This window comes from Miscanthus floridulus, chromosome 1 (genome assembly GCF_019320115.1).
Source record: "Miscanthus floridulus cultivar M001 chromosome 1, ASM1932011v1, whole genome shotgun sequence".
Classification (NCBI taxonomy): domain Eukaryota; kingdom Viridiplantae; phylum Streptophyta; class Magnoliopsida; order Poales; family Poaceae; genus Miscanthus; species Miscanthus floridulus.
Window position 1 is genome coordinate 15,104,640 of NC_089580.1, and position 8,598 is coordinate 15,113,237.

The window sequence follows — 8,598 nt, forward strand, 5'->3', positions numbered from 1 at the left end:
CGATAGTATCGACTAGCTACAGAGAGAGAATGATGTGCCAAAAATATAAGAACAGTTGCCCTATATGTTGGCAACAGTAGAAGGACGTGCAGGACGTGCATTCATGCATACCTTGTTTGTGCATTGTAGTGCCGTATTGCTTGTAGATACGCCATCCATAGGTGTCACGCGTGTCGTATGATGCACGACTGACCAGTCCTTGTTCCGAAGTTATTACTGCACTGTGACTTCGTGCTCCGCGTTCGCCTGTGGTTTACGCCTATCATGACCCACGTCTCGCCGTACTCTTTTCTGCGCTCTTGTCGAACCCTTTCCCTACAGCCGTACTAGTTAGTAATGGCCTCGGACATCGCTCGCCTCGAACGCGTGAAAAAAATTTGGTCGATTCATTCATAGTAATCCCGCGTAGGAACCTTGGTGGACCGGGCCAAGACCACCGACCGCTCTGCCATTATAAGCAGGGCCTGGCTTAGCCGTTGGTACCACCACTTGATGCACTTTAGCTCGCCTAGATTTTTTTGTTTGAGCACGCTTTTCGCTTAGTCCTTCCTTGCAACCATCGCTAAGAATGGCAGGAACCTGGGTTAGTAGTTACTGCCTGAACGTTGATGGTTTTCCTAGAATTCTGCATGCCACCATATAAAAGCTCGGAGTCAAAGATCGTCCCGGGTATGAGGGTTGTGAGTATGAAAAACATGGCACTGAGCGGTATGAGGTTACCGTCTACATTGGGAAGAGTAAGGAGTTCCCCGACATCACTGAAGCCTAGAATGTGACCGTAACCGGGTTTCGCTTTGTCGACACCTATCAGGTTGTGGCTCGCAAAGCCTTATGGTACCTTTGCCAGATCTATGAAAAGCCCATTGACTGTACCCCCATGAGGTTCTTTCCACCTTTGGAAAAAAATCAACGGGCATGGAGGGCTCGTATGGAGGCTTTGCAAGGGCGGGATGCACAAGAAGATAGTCCAACCATGGTGCATTTGACCACGTACCTGCTTGCTCTGGATGAGCAGTATGACCGGTAAGCCTCAGAGCTGAGGAAATGCCTCCGTCGAGCCGAGAAAGCTGAGATCTTATCCATGATGCTCCAGGTGTAGCTTGTCGAGGCGCATGCCAGTGCGACAGACGTAGAGAGTCGGGAGACTACCATGTTGAAAGCCCTGAAGGAGGTCAAAGATCGGCATGCCCACCAGTTGGGAGAGGTCTACCTGGTCACCAGGGCAAGCGTAAGACGCTGGCTGCTGAACGACAGGATCCCTTGATCGTGGAGGGAATCCCTGTCCACCCACCAGAAAGAAGGAGAACCAGTGTTGCAGTACCGCCAACACCTCCACCTTCGGAAGTGTCAGAAGTAGAACCCTTGATTCCTCTCACTCAGTCATTGCCAAGAGAAGAGGCATATCCGTAGCCAGGGCGGTAGAAGAATCCGTAGAGCCCGAGAATGAAGATGCGTGGTCCATAGTAGATTAGTTGCCTTTGGATGATGTAACCGTAGTAGTAGTGTATTTTGTCGCTGTCCATCGGTATTGTAATCTTTTCGTTGTATTTTGTTCGTAGTTGTTGAGATCGTCCGCTCATAGGGAAGGTGCAAGATGTGTCGAGAATGGGAGACTGAATGCCTATATGTTGTACCCGTATAAGATCGTTGGAATGTGCATTTTATTTCGCTGCGTTTATTGCGTTCACCTACCCATAAGTTTTGTGAGAAGTGCTTATGGTTTTTAAGGGCGATATTAAGAGGGTTACAAGAGAAGTTGTCATTCAAATACCAGCAGACCAGCCGTGATTGGATAACATAGGACACTGTATCGACTAATTGTGGATGTCTCAGCAGAACACTTGAAACTCTTCAAAATCCAATCCGTTGTTGGATTTGAAATTCCTTGTTCCTTGTTACGAAAGGAACCCTTGTTATGACGATGATAATTAGGACTCAGTTTGACAAATGGTCATCCAAGAAACCATTTCAATGAAGAAGTCTCGAGGAGTCGGAGTCGATTTTCTACTAAAAAGTCGGAACTGCAAAAACATGACTTCTTTTTGGCTCCTCCTCACAAAGGTACAAATTATAATAAAACAACCACTTGAGCCTTTTTGCCAACCAACACTAGGAAAGCTACTCCGCAAGATGGGCTAGAGTCGGAGCCATTTTAGGAGTCGGAGCCCCGCTAAACTTGCCCTTAGATTGTACCAAACCAAAGGCCACATATTTATGATTATTGTGAGTTCTAAGATTTATCTTTTATCCTATTGTGTCTCGTGAGGATCGAAGACTCTTTGGGATCTCTAATTAGTAACACTAAGATTTTTGGAATATCCACTTTATTGTAAGTTTGCTTTGTGTTTCCTACGTGGCACTCTCGTGTTAGTACATTTCTAAGGTGTCTTTGATGTTTAGTTTTGGGTGCCCAAGGCCCCAAGTGCTGAATGCGCAGTGTCCATCTTCTTCACCGTTCATACTGCTGCTTTTGTGTAGAAAGTAGTGTATGCTAGCGCTTCTCATCGAACTTATATGAGTGGTGGATGTCAGCCCTTGGGCCTTGGCCTATGATCTAAAGCCCAGAATATCAAGGGATTGAGGGCCCAGGAAAGAAAGATACAGCCCATCCTTGGGCTTAGGCTTAGCCTGTCTCCAGGTCTGCCCCAGCTCGTGCTCGTCGTTGTTGTCATCTTTGCTGAGGCCATCTATCCCACTATGAAAGTTCCTCTGTTTCGCTATCACAGGAACTGCACTCATTTTCTCAGTGACACGTTGTAGTTTATCTGACCATGACATGCACGCCCATCCGTTAAAGCTTCCGCACTCAGAGCTAGTGCAGATATGATGTCCAGGAGAGATCGGCAGAACTGAAGGTGTCACCGAAAGAACTGGTCTGCCCTACACTGCACTCCCAATGGCCAAGACTTGCAGGGCCTTGCATTGCTGCCATTTGCTGAGCTGCAGTGTTGCTTCTTTGTCCCTGTCACGGCACAAACAAAAAGACTGGGTCTTAGTGCTCCATGCACTAGTGTTTTCCTTTCTTTTTGAGCAGGTCACTGGGTCTATTTATTTAGGCGCCAATGCAACCTATATTCGGTAAGACGTCACCAAAACAACTCATGGTGTGTTTAGCCGTGAAGCCTTCATTTGCTGATTTCTTTTGTGTGGTGGCCTTATATATATCTTTGGACCGAACGGTGTCTTCTGGAACCAGATATAAAATTGTCACGTTGTGCAGACCTTTTCTTCCCTTCCCGGTGCTGAAACTGGAAGTTAAATCCTAGTTGCTGACTAGGACCTGCAATTATCTGGTGCAATCCCTCTACACACTGTACCTATTACCAATGATTGCCGTTTCTAATCTGCTCTCAGGAGTCAAGATCAACGGTACAAAATCCTAATCTTCCCCTTCCCATGGTTAATGAGTTGTTTGAAGTTGTTTTTGGCCAAATAGGTCTTTTTCCAAAAAAAAACTTCTCCTATGAAGCTAGCTCTATTTGGCAATGCTTCTCCGACTTCATGAGTTGTTTGAAGCTGTTTTGTGTCAAACGGATATTTTTAAAACAATTTTACCTGTGAAGTTCGTTAAAACATGCTCTCACAAAGCATTTGTGCAGGATAAAGCTAAAATAGCATGTTTTCTAGCTTCAACTCGTTCTGGTCAGCCCTACGTGGGATTCACATGTTTTAAAGAGCTCTACATATAGAGCTATTTTACCAAACAGTTTACCAAAACAACTTTAGCTTAATCGATAAAGTTGCTCATGGAGCTGAAGCCAAAAAAAATTGCTTCACTGGTAAAGTGGAGCTGTGCCAAACGAGGCCAAATCTTACTATCATATGGGAGTATCCTTTAAGAGCAAGTATAATAACAGGTTGTAAGCTAGCTAAATGCTGAGGTGGAGGAGAGAAGGAAGAAGAGAGAGGAGAAGCAGACTGTAAGCTTATAGCCGGTTTGAGCACAAAAACAAAAAAAAAACTCTATGCCAAACGAGACCAAATCTTGCTCTCACATGGGAATCAAGTTATATGAAGCTAAAAATAATAGTTTTTCGTAGCTTCACCTTTCACTTGTGACCCCAGCGTGTGTGGACGTTGGATTTGCCTTTGCGTGAAGGACGCTGGAGTGGAGCTGTCGTGCGAGACGGACAGGCACAACCATAGGGGCGCAAGCGAGCACGGCCATTGAGGCACAGGTGAGTGTGACAACCGAGGCACACTGGCTTCACCAGCGGGGCTCGCGCGAGCATGGTCGCGGGGGCACGTGCGAGCAAGCGACCTGGGATGCTCGAGGTCGAGGATGCTGGCCCAAGCATGTTGTGGACAAGGAAGAAGAAATAGGAAGAGGAGAAAACATAAAGGGTACTATAATCATTTCAATCGTTTCATCTACCATCACGAGCTAATTTGCGAAATAGCCTATCATAATAGTTTCAACTATTAGAGCTGCTCGGAGAGCTCAAGCAAAAAACTATGAAGTTGAGCTATGCATAATGGGTACTATTATCGTGGATAATGCTCTGACTAGAATGTCCGTCGTTTTCCGGACGCGGCAGATAACGATTGGCTACCGCGTCCACGCATCGTCCTCCACGACCTTATCTGCTTGTCGCACCGTCCGCTCATTCCCACACCGCCTCGCTCCATCCTGCGACGTGCGCCTGCTCGCAATGCAAGGCTCCGCCGTGCCGTGCACACCAACCCACGCCGTTGCTACATACCGGCTCGCTCGCGCCCAGTGGCTCTCGCGCCTCTCACCCCTCCCGTCGCGCGTGCAGCCGACTCCCTCCCTAGCCAGCGGTGGCGCCCTCACCCACCCCGGCATCCCCCTCTCCCACCGCGGCATCCTCTTCCCCGACCCCAGCGGCTCCTTCACCCACCCCCGGCGTCCTCCTCCTCCCACCCCGGCGGCTCCTCCCACTCGGCGTCCTCCTCCCCCACCCCGGCGGCACCCCTCCCCCTACACCAGCGTCCTCCCCCACCAGGAGCCCCCAATACCCACAGATCCGGCGACCAGACGCTCCGTGCGCCAGGCTCTCTCTCCCCTATGTTGCAATTGTACGTTTTAATTATTTTAGACGTTTCAGAGGTATGCTACAGTTGAACCATATGAATATTGCAAAAATAGATTAGGGGATGTTGCAAGCGTTTTGTTCGAAATGTTTCGTTTGATCCCAGATGTATTGTTGCAAGCGTTTGATCTTGATGCAATATATGTTCCACACATATGTTGTAAAAGTATGTTTAAAAATGTTTCATCTGTTTTAGTCTTTTGTTGCAGCAAGTGTTTTCATGTTGCAAATTGCAAATGTTATATCTGGATGTTGCATATGTTTTCACACACACGTTGCAACTGTATGTTTCAAATGTTTCATGATGTATGTTGCACTCAAGTGTTTCATGCTGTTCGGAGAGTCAGGGGGCGTCGAAAAATTTGGCGTGGCGAGCCAGTGGACGTGGCACGTGGCGCTCTGGGGGCCGCGTCGGGGGCACGACAGGGCAGGGGTGCGCTTGCGAGGGCGAGGCAAACAGATGGGGGCGGGGGCGGGCGTGTCAAGCGTGCGGGGGGGGGGGGGGTCCGATAGAAGTTGTGCCCACGTGCATGTGTGTGTGAGCGGGAGTTGTGGATGGACGCATGGGTAGGGGTAGAGCAGCAGCGTACGCGAGCGTTCGAACACGCGTTGTCCGTCCGGACGTCCAGACGCTAGGCGTGCCGTATTATCGTTTCTAATCTGTTTTCATGAAGCCACTCCGTATCTTTGAGGGAGATGATACATGGTCCGTACTTGATCAAGTTTTATTACTGCATTCCCCTTCATTTCGGAAAAAAGGAGAAAGATGGGGAAAAAAGCTACACGAGCGGCGCAAAATGCAGCCACGCGCCAAGCTGCGAAGTTGCAATGGACCCAAAAAGTCGCTCCCGACTCCGGAACAAACACCTCGCCGGCAATGTATGCATACATCACCGCTTTCGCGAGGTTCCTCTCAAACGTGGACGGCTTCAGAGGTCGTTGAAACGCGAGGGTGACATGACGCAGCAGCTCGGTAGCCACGTATACGTACTGCCGCGGTATTTGCCGGCCGGCGTCCAACAAGTTGGTGGAGGAACTCGCATCCGCTTTTCCAGGCGTGATCTGGTCACCGACTCACCGTCGGCAAATGTTCCTCAACACAAGACCTCAACGTACCCCAACCGGCCAACCGTACCGTGATGTATTCCAGAGACTCTTGCAGGCAGCGGTGGCCAAACCAACCGCTCAAATTCGCAGGACGGGATACACGTTTCTGCTGAGATTTTCGCTTGGAAACAGCTAGAACCTTTTTGCTGAGAATTTCAGTGACAGCCTGACAGGAACAGACGCATAAAGTGCGCCGAATATTCACATGTCTATCTATCCTACAACTACGAAAAAAACAAAGTGCGGATATTTTTTGGTACAATATTTATTTTGGTTCGTCCATCTGCTCACGCCTACATCCTACGACATCTTAATTACTGATTGATCGTACCATTCTCCTTAATTGAATATTGTATATCATGTGATAGAGGAATCACGGTAAAATAAGAAGTAGAAAGTTATTGTGTTATCTATATACATATTGCATGTTTGCATGCACCAGCATACATGACAACGAGCAAAAGAAAAGAGAATTAACACAGAAGGAAAGAGAATTAAGACAAAAACAACATCTTTGCATTTCTGAGAACTTTGTCAAAACTACCTACATTTAATTACTTTTCCTCTTTGCATTTGCAAAAGGGACAACTTTTTACTCCTTTCATTTGGTTTCACGCTCACGTGTTCCATCGCCCTCGCTTGATGTTTCTTGCGTGAACCATAGTTGATGTCATCTGTCTTTCATGGCTCAGCCTCCTAATTCCAAGAGAAGGTCCCTACCTCTCCTTGACGGGAGATTCGGCCTGCCAGAGGATCTCCTCGAGTCCATTGGGTAGCGTCTCGCGTCAGGCCACGACGTGGCGTCCTTCCGATCCGCTTGCTCCCCATGGCGCGCCGCCGTCCCGTTCGTGATCTTCGGGCCGCTCCTGCTGCTCCCGTTCGACCCCGACTCGGACCGCGTCGGCTTCTACTGCGTCCCGGAGAAGAAGGTCTTGTCCAAGACGCTGCCCGACGTACGCGGCAAGGTGGTGTGCGGCTCCTCGTGTGGGTGGCTGGCGCTCATGGACGAGGCGACGTCCGTGACGCTGCTGAATCCATTCGCCGGTGCCCGTGCCCCCCGCGTTGAGCTCCCGCCAGCAGGCGAACACGTCGCAGTGGCGTCCTCATCGGAACGCGTGTCTAGGGTCCACGGCCGGTGGGTCCTCTATCCCACCAATGGCTAGGGGGACGCGGATGCCGCAGGTAGAGCCATCAAGCTAGAAGACATGAGGGACGTGTTCTTCCGTGAGATCGTGCTCTCGGTGCTGCCTGACGCCGCCGGCCGCAAGTGCGTGGCCAGGCCATGCTTGGGTGCTCCACGGAGGTCGCGTTCTGCCAGGTTAGAGTCGACAGCGCATGGACGCTGCTCGACACCAAACTGGAGTTCTCCGTGGGGTCCATCGTCCACTGCCAAGACAAGTTCTTGGCGATCGACTGCACTGGAGAAATCTCCGTTTGCAGCAGCAACGTCGTCGGCGCGACTCCAACCGCGACGCTGCTGCCATCGTTGTCGCCACCTACGGGGCTCTGCCACCGCAGCTACCTAGAATCAAAGGGTGAGCTGCACATTGTGGGTGCCATGGTGAGCACGTTCCACGAGACACAGAGATTCACCTACAACAGCGCGATCTACATGTGTAACCTCCACGACCGTACGCCGGAGTGGTCTAGGATGAGGGACATCGGTGATCAGACACTGTTCGTGTCTAAACATTTCAATGAAAGCTTCAGTGGAACAAGTGTATCCAAGTACAAGGAGAACAAAATCTACATGTCTGAGCCATTGTATGGGGATCCATACGACTTGGTCCATCGACCGGAGATCGTTGATATTGCTACCGGCGCATCCGAAGTGAAGCCCATCCAGAAAAAGATGCACGGCTCCGAGGCTCTAGGTTGGATTCGACCCAATCTCTGGAAGCTCTAGAGTTTATGAGTCTGCGACGCCGCGCACTCCGTGACTGTGTTAAATTTATAAACTTTACTTTTTAGATTAAATGTTACTTTAACATCGGTATTTAATTTAACAGTATTATTATCTTATCGTACGATCCGTCTATTTTTAGTATAAATTATTAGTTATTCTATAGCAACACACGGGCACGCTACCTGCTAGCGGAATAAGTACTCCGCGCCGCTGCTATACAGCTCTGCTACTGCCTTGACAAAATCTGACAGGTTTTTGCGGGTTTTGAGATATTTGTGGAAGGCATTTTATGCGCTCAAAAGGGGGGAAAACGAAGGGAGCAAATAAGGGTGCTTGATGTTCTCCCTTTTTATTTTATTTTAGATGTGACAAAAAGCAACAGAGAAAAGAGGCAGATTTGGCACACTCGAGTTTTACTTTTTGCTGCCCTCCAAAGTTCTCCCTGTACGTGTCTTGTGCCTCGCAAGTCGCAGCTCGTTTTTGACTGCTGTGCTGTGCGAGTGCCTGATGACTGACAACTTGACAATGATA